The sequence below is a fragment of the Moschus berezovskii genome, chromosome 17 (assembly GCF_049115385.1).
Source record: "Moschus berezovskii isolate FMDL1 chromosome 17, NW_MosBer_1.0, whole genome shotgun sequence".
Taxonomy (NCBI): Eukaryota; Metazoa; Chordata; class Mammalia; order Artiodactyla; family Moschidae; genus Moschus; species Moschus berezovskii.
Window position 1 is genome coordinate 11,055,542 of NC_142476.1, and position 7,789 is coordinate 11,063,330.

At 50.3% G+C, this 7,789-nt stretch overlaps 1 pseudogene; it reads right to left on the reverse strand.

The window, feature by feature from the left end:
* Positions 1 to 385: 385 nt before the first annotated feature.
* LOC148775063 (28S ribosomal RNA) lies at positions 386 to 2,321 on the reverse strand (annotated as a pseudogene).
* Positions 2,322 to 7,789: the final 5,468 nt, after the last annotated feature.

A 7,789-nucleotide genomic window follows, 5' to 3' on the forward strand; every position in this document is an offset into this window, starting at 1 on the left:
AAGTTGGCTGCTAGGCGCTGGGCCGAGGCGAGGCGCTGCGCGCAAATGAGGCCCCGGGGGCGCGGGGAACAGCGTACCGGCTGCCGCGGGCCGCAAGGGGCGGCAGGGGCAGGTGGCGTGGCGCAGCACGGCTGCCAGGGCAGTGGGGAGGGTGAGAGCCCCCGCGCGTGGCTGGGGCTCGCTGGCGCCCTCAGGGCTCCCCGGGGGCGGCCGCGACACCCGCCACAGCTGGGGCGATTCACGGGAAGGGCCGGGCTGTGTCTAGAGTCGCCGCTGCCGCCGGCCCCCCAGATGCCTGGGCCCCCGCGGGGGTATCTCCCCTGCCACTGGGGCACCGGCCGCTTCCGGCCACCGCCCCAGGTCCCGCCGCCCCCCTACCCTCCCCCCGCCAAGCGTCCGTGGTGGGGGAGGTGGGGGAGGGGGTCCTTCCCCCTCGGCTTCCCCCCCACCTGGGCTCCCGTCCCTCTCACGCCTCTCCAACTGCCGGCGACGTTCCAGCACCATCCATTTTCAGGGCTAGTTGATTCGGCAGGTGAGTTGTTACAAGCTCCTTAGCGAATTCCGACTTCCATGGCCACCGTCCTGCTGTCTATATCAACCAACACCTTTTCTGGGGTCTGATGAGCGTCGTCATCGGGCGCCTTAACCTGGTGTTCGGTTCATCCCGCAGCACCAGTTCTGCTTACCAAAAGTGGCCCACTAGGCACTAGCATTCCATGCCTGGCTCCACGCCAGCGAGCCGGGCTTCTTACTCATTTAAAGTTTGAGAATAGGTTGAGATAGTTTCGGCCCCAAGACCTCTAATCATTCGCTTTACCAGATAAAACTGCGTGGGTTTTCGTTGCGAGAGTGCCAGCTATTCTGAGGGAAACTTCAGAGGGAACCAGCTACTAGATGGTTCGATTAGTCTTTTGCCCCTATACCCAGGTCGGACAACCGATTTGCATGTCAGGACCGCTACAGACCTCCACCAGAGTTTCCTCTGGCTTCGCCCTGCCCAGGCATAGTTCACCATCTTTCAGGTCGAATGTGTGCGCTCATGCTCCACCTCCCCGGCGTGGCCCGCGAGACGAGCCGGTGGTGCGCCCTCGGTGGACTGGAGAGGCCTCAGGATCCCACCTCGGCCTTCAGCTAAGGCGGCCTTCACCTTCATTGTGCCACAGCGACTTTCGTGTGAGCCCCTGACTCGCTTCCCTGTTAGACTCCTTGGTCTGTGTTTCAAGACGGATCGGGTGGGTGGCGGACATCGCCGCTGACCCCGTGCGCTCGCTTCTCCAAACAGTGTGACCGAGAAAACTCCCCTGGGCCCGACATCGCGACCCGCCCGGAGCGCACTGAGAACAGTCCGCCTGGCCCCAACCCACCCGGTTGGAAGCGGACTGGGGTGGGAGAGCGGTCGCCGTGGGAGTGGCGGCCCGGCCCCCCCAAACCCCCACGCGCCAGCCTCGGCTTGGAGCGCCCTGCGGGGAACTCCCCTTGGAGTGAGCGCCCCCGCCGGGGGAACCGCTGGGAGGGAGAGAGCGCGGCGACAGGTCTGGCCTCCCGTGGACCTGGGATTCAGCGAGCGCTGCTGCTGGGGTGCTGTAACACAGGGGGGTGGACCCGCAGACCCGACAGCGGAGCACCCCAGAGCCACCTTCCCCACCGGCCTTCCCAGCCGTCCCAGAACCGGTGGAAATGCGCCTGGCAGCACCCGGTCGCCTGCTAGGGGTCCGTCCCCCACCGACCCCACCCGCCCACCCCTGCGACCCTCCCACCGCCCACCTCCACCCAGAGACGGAGGGGAGAGTGGCGAGGGGCGGGGGGAGGGGTCGGGAGGAACGGGGAGCGGGAAAGATCCGCCGGGCCGCCCGCCGGTATGGCCGGACCCTCCGCCGGGTTGAATCCTCCAGGCCGACTGCGCGGACCCCACCCGTTTACCTCTTAACAGTTTCACGCCCTGTTGAACTCTCTCTTCAAAGTTCTTTTCAACTTTCCCTTAGGGTACTTGTTGACTATCAGTCTGGAGCTGGTATTCAGCCTCAGATGGAGTTTACCACCCGCTTTGGGCTGCATTCCCAAGCAACCCCACTCCGGGAAGTCCCGGGCCCGGAGTGCCGGGGGCCGCTAAGGCCTCACACCGTCCACGACTGGGCCTCAATCAGGACTTGGGCCCCGCCACGAGCGGCGCTGTGGAGTGGGTCTTTCGTATGCCACATGTCCCGCGCCCCACCGCGGGGCGGGGATTCGGTGCTGGGCTCTTCCCTGTTCACTCGCCGTTACTGAGGGATTCCTGGTTAGTTTCTTTTCCTCTGCTGACTAATATGTTTAAATTTAGCGGGTCACCATGTCTGATCTGAGGTCGCCTCTCGGAGGGAACAGGCACGCTGCGGGGCGAAGGCGCCCGCAAGGAGGGGTCCCGAGAAGGGGATGGAGAGACCCACGGCCGACTACCTGGGGCCCCCTTCCCCACACACACAGAGCAACCCTACTGCCGACAACGCCGCCTACCCATCATCCCTTCAATGGAGGAGGCGGAGGCAGCAGCAGCAGCGGGCGGAGAGGGAGACGTTGAGGCAGGGCGGGATGGTAGCACCAGTCGGCAGCCACGGGACGGACCGGGCGGAGGCAGCGGACAGAGCGGGGGGTGGGGAGGTTGGAGCACGCACGGGCGCCCTAACCCTGATCCTGACCCTGAACCTGACCCTAACCCCATGAACAGTAGGAAAAGGCAAAATGATAGGGTACTGAATGAGGAACTCCCCAGGTTGGTGGGTTCGCAATATGCTACTGGAGTTCAGTGGCGAAATAAATCCAAAAAGAATGATGGGATGGAGCCAAAGCAAAAATAATGCCCAGTTGTGGATGTGACTGACCTTTTCCAGTCCTGTGGCCACTGCTGAGTTTTCCAAATCTGCTGGCATATTGAGTACAGCACTTCCACAGAATCATCTTTCAAGATTTGAAATAGCTCAACTGGAATTCCATCACCTCCACTAGCTTTGTTCATAATGATGCTTTCTAAGGCCCACTTGACTTCACATTTCAAGATGTCTGGCTCTAGGTCAGTGATCACGTTATCGTGACTATCTTGGTCGTGAAGATCTTTTTTGTACAGTTCTTCTGTGTATTCTTGCCAGCTCTTCTTAATATCTTCTGCTTCTGTTAGGTCCATACCATTTCTGTCCTTTATCCAACCATCTTTGCATGAAATATTCCCTGGCATCTCTATTTTTCTTAAAGAGATCTCTTGTTTTTCCTATTCTGTTGTTTTCCTCTATTTCTTTGCATTGATCACTGAGGAAGGCTTTCTGATCTCTCCTTGCTATTCTTTGGAACTCTGCATTCAGATGCTTATATCTTTCCTTTTCTCCTTTGCTTTTCGCTTCTCTTCTTTTCACAGCTATTTGTAAGGCCTCCCCAGACAGCCATTTTGCTTTTTTGCATTTCTTTTCCATGGGGATGGTCTTGGTCCCTGTCTCCTTTACAATGTCATGAACCTCCGTCCAGAGTTCATCAGGCACGTTATCTATCAGATCTAGTTCCTTAAATCTATTTCTCACTTCCACTGTATAATCATAAGGGATTTGATGTAGGTCATATCTGAATGGTCTAGTGGTTTTCCCTACTTTCTTCAATTTAAGTCTGAATTTGGCAATAAAAAGTTCATGATCTGAGCCACAGTCAGCTCCTGGTCTTGTTTTTGCTAACTGTATAGAGCTTCTCCATCTTTGGCTGCAAAAAATATAATCAATCTGATTTCGGTGTTGACCATCTGGTGATGTCCATGTGTAGAGTCTTCTCTTGTGTTGTTGGAAGAGGGTGTTTGCTATGACCAGTGCGTTCTCTTGACAAAACTCTATTAGCCTTTGCCCTGCTTCATTCTGTGCTCCAAGGCCAAATCTGCCAGTTACTCCAGGTGTTTCCTGACTTCCTACTTTTGCATTCCAGTCCCCTATAATGAAAAGGACATCTTTTTTGGGTGTTAGTTCTTAAAGGTCTTGTAGGTCTTCATAGAACCGTTCAACTTTGGCTTCTTCAGTATTACTGGTTGGGGCATAGGCCTGGATAACTGTAATAGTGAATGGTTTGCCTTGGAAACGAACAAAAATCATTCTGTCGTTTTTAAGATTGCATCCAAGTACTGCATTTCGGACTCTTTCGTTGACCATGATGGCTACTCCATTTCTTCTAAGGGATTCCTGCCCACAGTAGTAGATATAATGGTCATCTGAGTTAAATTCACCCATTCCAGTCCATTTTAGTTCACTGATTCCTAGAATGTCTATGATCACTCTTGCCATCTCCTGTTTGACCACTTCCAATTTGCCTTGATTCATGGACCTAACATTCCAGGTTCCTATGCAATATTGTTCTTTACAGCACCGGACCTTGCTTCTATCATTGGTCACATCCACAACTGGGTATTGGTTTTGCTTTTGCTCCACCCCTTTATTCGTTCTAGAGTTACTTCTCCTCTGATCTCCAGTACCATACTGGTCACCTACCGACCTGTGGAATTCCTCATTCAGTATCCTATCATTTTGCCCTTTGATACTGTTCATGGGGTTCCAATCCCAAAGAAAGGCAATGCCAAAGAATGCTCAAACTACAGCACAATTGCACTCATCTCACATGCTAGTAAAGTCATGCTCAAAATTCTCCAAGCCAGGCTTCAGCAATATGTGAACCGTGAACTCCCAGATGTTCAAGCGGGTTTTAGAAAAGGCAGAGGCACCAGAGATCAAATTGCCAACATCCGCTGGATCATGGAGAAAGCAAGAGAGTTCCAGAAAAACATCTATTTCTGCTTCATTGACTATGCCAAAGCCTTTGACTGTGTGGATCACAATAAACTGTGGAAAATTCTGAAAGAGATGGGAATACCAGACCACCTGACCTGCCTCTTGAGAAACCTGTATGCAGGTCAGGAAGCAACAGTCAGAACTGGACATGGAACAACAGACTGGTTCCAAATAGGAAAAGGGTACATCAAGGCTGTATATTGTCACCTCGCTTATTTAACTTATATGCAGAGTACATCATGAGGAACGCTGGGCTGGAAGAAGCACAAGTGGAATCAAGATTGCTGGGAGAAATATCAACAATCTCAGATATGCAGATGACACTACCCTTATGGCAGAAAGTGAAGAGGAACTCAAAAGCCTCTTGATGAAAGTGAAAGAGGAGAGTGAAAAAGTTGGCTTGAAGCTCAACATTCAGAAAACAAAGATCATGGCATCTGGTCCCATCACTTCATGGGAAATAGATGGGAAAACAGGGGAAACAGTGTCAGACTATTTTTGGGGGCTCCAAAATCACTGCAGATGCTGATTGCAGCCATGAAATTAAAAGACGCTTTTTCCTTGGAAGGAAAGTTATGACCAAACTTGATAATATAGTAAAAAGCAGAGACATTACTTTGCCAACAAAGGTCCGTCTAGTCAAGGCTATGGTTTTTCCCGTGGTCATGTATGGATGTGAGAGTTGGACTGTGAAGAAAGCTGATCGCCGAAGAATTGATGCTTTTGAACTGTGGTGTTGGAGAAGACTCTTGAGACTCCCTTGTACCGCAAGGAGATCCAACCAGTCCATTCTAAGGGAGATCAATCCTGGGTGTTCATTGGAAGGACTGATGGTAAAGCTGAAACTGCAATACTTTGGCCACCTCACGCGACGAGTTGACTCACTGGAAAAGACTCTGATGCTGGGAAAGGTTGGGGGCGGGAGGAGAAGGGGACGACTGAGAATGAGATGGCTGGATGGCATCACCGACTCTGTGGACATGAGTTTGGGTGAACTCCGGGAGTTGGTGATGAACAGGGTGGCCTGGCATGCTTGATTCATGGGGTTGCGGAGAGTCGGACACGACTGAGCGACTGAACTGAACTGAACTGTGGATGTGACTGGTGATAGAAGCAAGGTCCAATGCTGTAAAGAGCAACATTGCATAGGAACCTGGAATGTTAGGTCCATGAATCAAGGCAAATTGGAAGTGGTCAAACATTGATGACAAGAGTGAACATAGACATTCTAGGAATCAGTGAACTAAAATGGACTGGAATGGGTGAATTTAACTCAGATGACCATTATATCTACTACTGTGGGCAGGAATCCCTTAGAAGAAATGGAGTAGCCATCATGGTCAACGAAAGAGTCCAAAATGCAGTACTTGGATGCAATCTTAAAAACGACAGAATGATTTCTGTTCGTTTCCAAGGCAAAACATTCACTATTACAATAATCCAAGCCTATGCCCCAACCAGTAATACTGAAGAAGCCAAAGTTGAACGGTTCTATAAAGACCTACAAGACCTTTTAGAACTAACACCCAAAAAAGATGTCCTTTTCATTATAGGGGACTGGAATGCAAAAGTAGGAAGTCAGGAAACACCTGGAGTAACAGGCAAATTTGACCTTGGAGCACGGAATGAAGCAGGGCGAAGGGAAGAGAACGCACTGGTCATAGCAAACACCCTCTTCCAACAACACAAGAGAAGACTCTACACATGGACATCACCAGATGGTCAACACCGAAATCAGATTGATTATATTTTTTGCAGCCAAAGATGGAGAAGCTCTATACAGTTAGCAAAAACAAGACCAGGAGCTGACTGTGGCTCAGATCATGACCTTCTTATTGCCAAATTCAGACTTAAATTGAAGAAAGTAGGGAAAACCACTAGACCATTCAGATATGACCTACATCAAATCCCTTATGATTATACAGTGGAAGTGAGAAATAGATTTAAGGAACTAGATCTGATAGATAGAGTGCCTGATGAACTCTGGACGGAGGTTCGTGACATTGTACAGGAGACAGGGATCAAGACCATCCCCGTGGAAAAGAAATGCATAAAAGCAAAATGGCTGTCTGGGGAGGCCTTACAAATAGCTGTGAAAAGAAGAGAAGCGAAAAGCACAGGAGAAAAGAAAAGATATAAGCATCTGAATGCAGAGTTCCAAAGAATAGCAAGGAGCTATAAGAAAGCCTTCCTCAGCGATCAAAGCAAAGAAATAGAGGAAAACAATAGAATGCGAAAGACTAGAGATCTCTTCAACAAAATTAGAGATACCAAGGGAACATTTCATGCAAAGATGGGCTCGATAAAGGACAGAAATGCTATTGACCTAACAGAAGCAGAAGATATTAAGAAGAGGTGGCAAGAATACACAGAAGAACTATACAAAAAAGCTCTTCAGGACCAAGATAATCACGATGATGTGATCACTCACCTAGAGCCAGACATCCTGGAATGTGAAGTCAAGTGGGCCTTAGAAAGCATCACTACGAACAAAGCTAGTGGAAGTGATGGAATTCCTGTGGAACTATTTCAAATCCTGAAAGATGATGCTGTGAAAGTGCTGCACTCAATATGCTAGGAAATTTGGAAAACTCAGCAGTGGCTACAGGACTGGAAAAAGTCAGTCTTCATTCCAATCCCAAAGAAAGGCAATGCCAAAGAATGCTCAAACTACCATGCAATTGCACTCATCTCACACGCTAGTAAAATAATGCTCAAAATTTTCCAAACCAGGCTTCAGCAATACATGAACCGTGAACTTCTAGATGTTCAAGCTGGTTTTAGCAAAGGCAGAGGAACCAGAGATCAAATTGCCAACATCCGCTGGATCATGGAGAAAGCAAGAGAGTTCCAGAGAAACATCTATTTCTGCTTCATTGACTATGCCAAAGTCTTTGACTGTGTGGATCACAGTAAACTGTGGAAAATTCTGAAAGAGATGGGAATACCAGACCACCTGATCTGCCTCTTGAGAAACCTGTATGCAGGTCATGAAGCAACAGTTA